We start from the raw sequence: 6,723 nt of genomic DNA, 5'->3' as shown, positions 1-6,723 counted from the left end.
GCACCAACATAAATAAAGTTAGCAAAGTGAAAAATTAAAATATTTGCTTTAGATTTTCTATTTGCAACCCATAAGCATTTGAGTTTTACCATTATAGTATCTCCATTCAACTACAGAATTACTTCATTGATTATTCTACTTTATTTCTGCTATCTCATTTTTAACTATATCAATTAAACTTGCTTTATAGTAAAGTCATTTCCATCATTTCTGTATGTAAATTGAAGTGTTAAATAGAATTGGCTACTTACTAGGATATTTACCAATATCCTGCAAATACTACATTCTCCCTCTAAATCTCCAAAGACCAAAGCTAATAGTGACAGACATTTTCCCCCCAAATCAGTTGTAAGAGGTCAAAACTGCAATTGAACCCACCTTGCTTTTCCACACTAGAACAGCAGCTTGCATTTCACCAGCCCTTTCCAATAAAAGGCTTGCATTAGCATTTGATCACTGATCTAAACACAAGCTTAGAAAAGGAAAAGAATACAGTAAAATTTCCAGCAAGAGTTCCCATAAAATAGTTGCATTTTGGCTCAAAGGGTTTCTAGGCTCTGAAGAAAGCTGAGGAAAGCGAGCTGAAACAGTCTCTGATGGTTCGAGAATATACTGAGCAAAGGGCCTCTCATAGGTTTCTGTACAGCTTTGGATAGTTTAGTACATTAAAACTTCCAATTCCACGGGGCAAGCATCTAATTCCCACATTCTGGAGGATTAATGTTTCTGGTGTATGTCAAAAAGTGTATTCCCAAATGCTTGACATTTCTCTATGCTAAGCATTCACTCAATCTTCAGACTAAATTTAAAATGTTTCATTTTGCCTAACATCAACTTATCTGACAGTTTCTGTTTGTCTCAGACATATACTAGTTGTTGCAAATAAAGGAAACCATAGGATCTATGTTTCTTTGGGCCTGGCTTACTTCACTTAATATGAGTTTTGGCAAGCATTTCTATTTCCTAACTAATGGGGCAATGTCATTGTTTCTGATGGAGGCATAGACTTCCATTGTGTATACATACCACATTTTCTTGATCGATTCATCTATTGAGGGGCATCTGGATTGGAACCCCAAGATAAGGATTCAAATGTTTCTTCTTTTCTTTTTTATTATGAGAATACCGTACAGAGGAATTACAACATGGGCAAGATAACGAGTACATTTCTTATCAAGCATTGTAGCCTCCTCTTTGTTTCCACTTCCCATCCCTTTCCATACTCCCCCCTCTCCCCACCCGACACTCCCCCCACCCCTCACCAAAGTTGTAAAGTTCGTTTTTTGACATAACGAATTGTACATCTCATTATTGCAATGAGTCTACATGTATCCTTAGTTAAACGATTTGTTTTTTCCCTTCCCCTCCACAAATTATACCAACATCAAATACAGTGAAAGCATGGGTTATACAGACAAGGGACTCATATCTAAAATATACCTAGAACTTAAAAAATTAAATCCCCCAAAACCAAATCTTCAAAGAAACAACTGCCCAATAAATAAGTGGGCTAACGACTTAAAGAGAAACTTCTCTGAAGAGGAAAGGATAGTCAATAGATACATGAAGAAATGTTTTTTTTTTCTCTCCTGCGGTTGTTTCGAACATATTTATAAGATGATTTCTTTGTTGCTTTTTATGTCCCTCCCCTATGGTATAATCCCTGCTTTCACTGTATTTGATGTTGGTATTGAAAGGTTAAAGTTTTGAGGCAGTGACCACTTGTTGCTTGTTTGTAGCAAAGCAACAAATGGGGCTAAACTGCACGGTTGTGTGCCTTTATAAGACCTGAAAATCCTTAGCTCAGGGCTCTCCTCCTGGGCTCCGCTGTGTCGGAGTGGAAGACGAGGCCCAAGCTGCAGCCTGTTTAAATAAAACAGCTGTAGAATCTGACTCTCGGTGAGAGGTCTATTAGGGATCTAGTAGCCGTGGCAAAAACAGGAAAGGAAGGACAGAAAACATGAAATTGAGCGTGAAAAGAGAGACTGGGTAAAGGAAAAGAGGCCAGACTTGGAATCGCCACTATCACATGCTGAGCATACATGGTTCACAGAGGGCAGCAGTTTCATTTGAGATGGAAAAAGATACGAAGGCACAGCAATCATCACGGACACTGAGATAGTGTGGGAAGAAGCAGTCCCCCAGGGAATGTCTGCACAAAGAGCAGAGCTAGTGGCACTAACAAAAGCCCTACAAATGGGAAAATTGAAGAGACTAAACATTTACACAGACAGTCGGTATGCTTTTGCCAACGTGCATGGCCATGGAGCCATTTCCCAAGAGAGGGGGCTGCTGACAGCTGAGGGAAAATCTATTAAAAACAAACAAGAAATTTTAAGCCTCGGCCAGATGGGAACCAGCAAATATTGCCATTATGCACTGCCCTGGCTATCAAAAGGGAACTGATTCTATAACCAAAGGAAATAACTTGGCCGATCAGGCAGCTAAGGAGTTGGCCCTCCAGCCCAGAGCTGACTCTAGTAGACCCAGGGCCACGAGCTTTGCCTCCTGAGCCTCAGTACCCCCAAGAAGACTTGCAGTGGATAAAGAAAATTCCCATGGCCTATAAACCTCTGGACAGAGAAGGAAAACTGGTGAGGGGAAAGTTATCTTGCTAAAAAGATTGGGGAAGGGGATTCTAAAGAGAATCCATTGCGTCCCTCACATGGGAACCCGAAGACTGCAGGAAATGCTCCAACACTCCAAAGTAAAAATCAACTCATCGAGGACATTGTTAAAAATTGTGAAGCCTCATAGCTAGCAAGATCAATAGAAAACCCACGGATTGGGAGAAGATCTTTACTAGCCATACAACTGACAAGGGTCTCATATCTAAAATATACTTGGAACTCAAAAAATTAAACCCCCCAACAACAAATCCTCAAAGAAACAACTGCCCAATAAATAAGTGGGTGAAAGATTTAAAGAGAAACTTCTCTGAAGAAGAAAGAAGGATGGCCAATAGACACATGAAGAAATGTTCAACATCCCTAGCCATGAAAGAAATACAAATCAAAACAACATGGAGATATCACCTCACTCCAGTTAGAATGGCAAAAATCAAGAACTCTAACAACAACAGATGCTGGAGGGGATGTGGACAGAAAGGAACTTTACTTCATTGTTGGTGGGAATGTAAACTTGTTCAACCACTTTGGAAAGCAGTATGGAGGTTCCTCAAAAGACTTCACATAGAACTCCCCTATGACCCAGCAATCCCACTTTTGGGCATTTACCAAAATGTATACAAACAAGACCACACTAAAGCTACCAGGACAACTATGTTTATTGCAGCATTATTTACCATAGCTAAGATATGGAACCTACCCTGATGCCCCTCAGTAGATGATTGGATCAAGAAAATGTGGTATATATACACAATGGAATTCTATGCCTCCATCAGAAAGAATGACATTGCCCCATTTGTTAGAAAATGGAAAAACTTGGAAAAAATTATATTAAGTGAAGTAAGCCAGGCCCAAGAAACATAGGTCCCATGGTTTCCCTTATTTGTAATATCTAGTATATGTATGAGTCAAGCGGAAAAGGTCAGATAATGTGATGTCAGGGAAATGAACCCTTAGATGTGTATTTTAATGTTTTTTTCTTCCATGCATGTGTTTCTAACGCATTTATAAGATTATCTCTTTGTTGCTTTGTATGTCCCTCCCCCACAGTATAACCCCTGCTTTCACTATATTTGATGTCAGTATAACTTGTGGAGGAGATGGGGAAAAACCAGTTGTTTAAGGACACAGGTGGACCTGTTGCAACAATGAGAAGTACAAGTTGTCATGTCCAAAACGAGCTTTACAACGTTGGTGGGGGGGGGGAAGGAATAGGATTGGGATGTGGGGGAGGGGGGAGGCTGGGAAGGGATGTGAAGGGTAAACAAAGGAGGAGGCTGCAATGTTTGGTAAGAAATGTATGCATTATCCTGCCCATGTAATTGTAACTCCTCTGTACAGTATGTTCACAAATAAAATAAAATTAAATTTAAAAAAAATTGTGAAGCCTGTCAGCTCACCAATGCCCCCAATCAACTGTTTACAAAAGGAGCTTGCCTCCGTGGAGATAGGCCAGGTGTGTATTGGGATGTAGACTTCACAGAAATTAAAACTGGAAAATTTGGATATAAATATTTGCTAGTTTTTGTAGACACTTTTTCAGGATGGGTTGAAGCCTACCCAACAAACATGAGACTGTGAAAGTCATGGCTAAGAAGATCCTGGAAGAAATCCTAACCAGGTATGTCTTCCCATCCACTGTTGGGACAGATAGTGGATGGGCCTTCGTCTCAAAAAATAAGTCAGGCAATAGGCACAGCACCTGGGATGGATTGGAATTTGCACTGTGCTTATAGACCCCAGGGTTCAGTGCAGGTAGAAAGAATGAATCAGAAAGGAGACCTTAAATAAATTGGCCTTGGAGACTGGTGCAGATTGGGTATCACTCCTTCCTTTTTCCCCTGTTTAGAATAAGAACTTCACCCTATCGGTTTGGCTTTACTCCTTTTGAAATAATGCATGGACCCCCTCCACCCATTATCCCTAGTCTTCAGACTGAATTGCTTGCTGATTTGGATGATACTGAATTTCTGTGTAAGCTTGACTATTTACAGCTGTTGCATAAGAGTATGTGGCCCCAGCTTAGAGCATTATGATTCTGCTTCTTTTCCTACCCCCCATTTGTTTAAACCAGGGGAATGGGTGTTTGTTCGAAGGCACAACTTGAGATCTCTGGAACCACGGTGGAAGGGACCTTACATGGTGCTACTGACTACTCCACCTGCCCTTGCTGCTTGGATCCACTGCTCCCATGCAAGACCAGCTGAACCCTTTGCCCTGGATGACCGTGGGGAAACATGGGAAGTCTGCAAGCATCCTACCCAACCACTCCGCATACACCTCAAGAAAAGAAAAATAAACTGATTGTTATTGATATTATTGTTTAATATTATGGCTAAGGTCAGAGAGGGACTATACCCGTTCAAGTTCGAGAGGTATTGGAATTTAGTTTTGGCCCAGAGCTACAAGATTGTGTCTCAGGACTATAAGTCAATGGGGGGGAATGAAGGGTTAAAATTTTGAGGCAGTGACCACTTGTTGCTTGTTTGTAGCAGAGCAATAGGTGGTGATAAACCACCTGGGTGTGTACCTTTATAACACCTGCACATCCTTAGCTCAGTGCTCTCCTCCTGAGCGCCAATGTGTCAGAGTGTAAGATGAGGCCCAAGCTGCAGCCTGTTTAAATAAAACAGCTGTAGAGTTCTTCTTGGTGGGGGTCCTGTGACCTTGGCATAACATGTATAATTTTAAAGGGGAAGGAAGAAAACAAATCATTTAAATAGGGATACAGGTGGACCCATTGCAACAATGAGATTTACAAGACATTATGTTGAAAAATGTACTTTACAACTTTGGCAGGGGTGGGGGTGGGGTGGAAAGGGGAAAGGACGGGAATGGGAAACAATGGAGGAGGCAACAAGGCTTCATAAGAAATGTACTCATTATCTTGCCCATGTAATTGTAACCCCTCTGTATGGTTTTTTCACAATAAAATAAATAAATAAAATATTTAAGTAGAGAAAATCATAGACCTTCATAAAAGGGCTTACAGAAATTTGTGTAGAACTTTAACACTCATTACAGATAAATTTAGTACAGTAACTACATAAATGGAAATTAATGAGGTGCTTTCTTCTATTATGCACCTTGAAAAAAACTACAATGTTATTCTACCTATAAAATTACCTCAAGATTTGTAAATATATATCTCAAAAGCCAGATTGCCTAGACTCTAAATGGACAGAAAAGTTGGTAGTGCACTGTCAGGCAGGAAGTGGACTGCATCCCAGATTATATCACTTAAGTTTTGAAAAAAGAAAAAGCACTGTGCATTTATGTAATTAAATTTGTGTATATAAATTCACAGTGCTGACGTCAGGAAAAATAAAGGGTGTTCATTCAATGTCATACATGTTTAAAATTTCCACCACAGGGTAGGACTATAGTTCATTGATAATGTCCTTTGGCCTGGCTTGCTTGAGGCCCCAAGTTTGATCCTCAATACTATAAGAAAAAAATGACAAAAATTTATTTTAAAATTGAAAACTGTGAAAAGTCAGCTTATTAGCAATACTAGCTGCAGTGTCACACTCTTCTAAAGGACACAACATTTTCATTTGTTTAAAAAAATGAAGCTAGACATGAAGTCATGATGGCATGCACTTCTAATCTCAGCTTTGTAGGAAGCATAGGGAGACAGCTGTATCTAAAAATTAGTGAGGCCATCAGTTCAAACTATTACAGCAAAAACTACGTAGATCAGTAAATAAATGGAGAATCCTTGCCTCATTTAATTTTATATTTCTCTAATTTGAGAAAAAAAGTAAGGTAAAAGTGCATTATCTCATTTGATTAAGTAAGGTCATACACTTACTGACATACCGAATAGCATTTGGTTTTCAGCATCTTTATTTTACAGACTTTATTTTACAGACTTCTGATTCTCAAGCAACAAATCTTCTCCACACAGATAAAGGTAGAGTCGCGATTTGCACAAGTCATGGTGCTAGCACTTAAAATTTTCTGACAGGGCATGAACTCACACTTTGTGTGTGTGTCTGCACACATGTATATGTGAGTGTGCACGCATGTCCATGCTCAGGCCTGAGCACTGTCCCTCAAGATTTCTGGCTCAGGGTTGTCACTCCACCACTGA

The sequence above is a fragment of the Dipodomys merriami genome, unplaced genomic scaffold (genome assembly GCF_024711535.1).
Source record: "Dipodomys merriami isolate MVZ:Mamm:240054 unplaced genomic scaffold, mDipMer1.0.p SCAF_583, whole genome shotgun sequence".
In the NCBI taxonomy this organism is placed as follows: Eukaryota; Metazoa; Chordata; class Mammalia; order Rodentia; family Heteromyidae; genus Dipodomys; species Dipodomys merriami.
The sequence above is the reverse complement of the archived record's forward strand: the minus strand, read 5'-3'. Positions refer to the sequence as shown.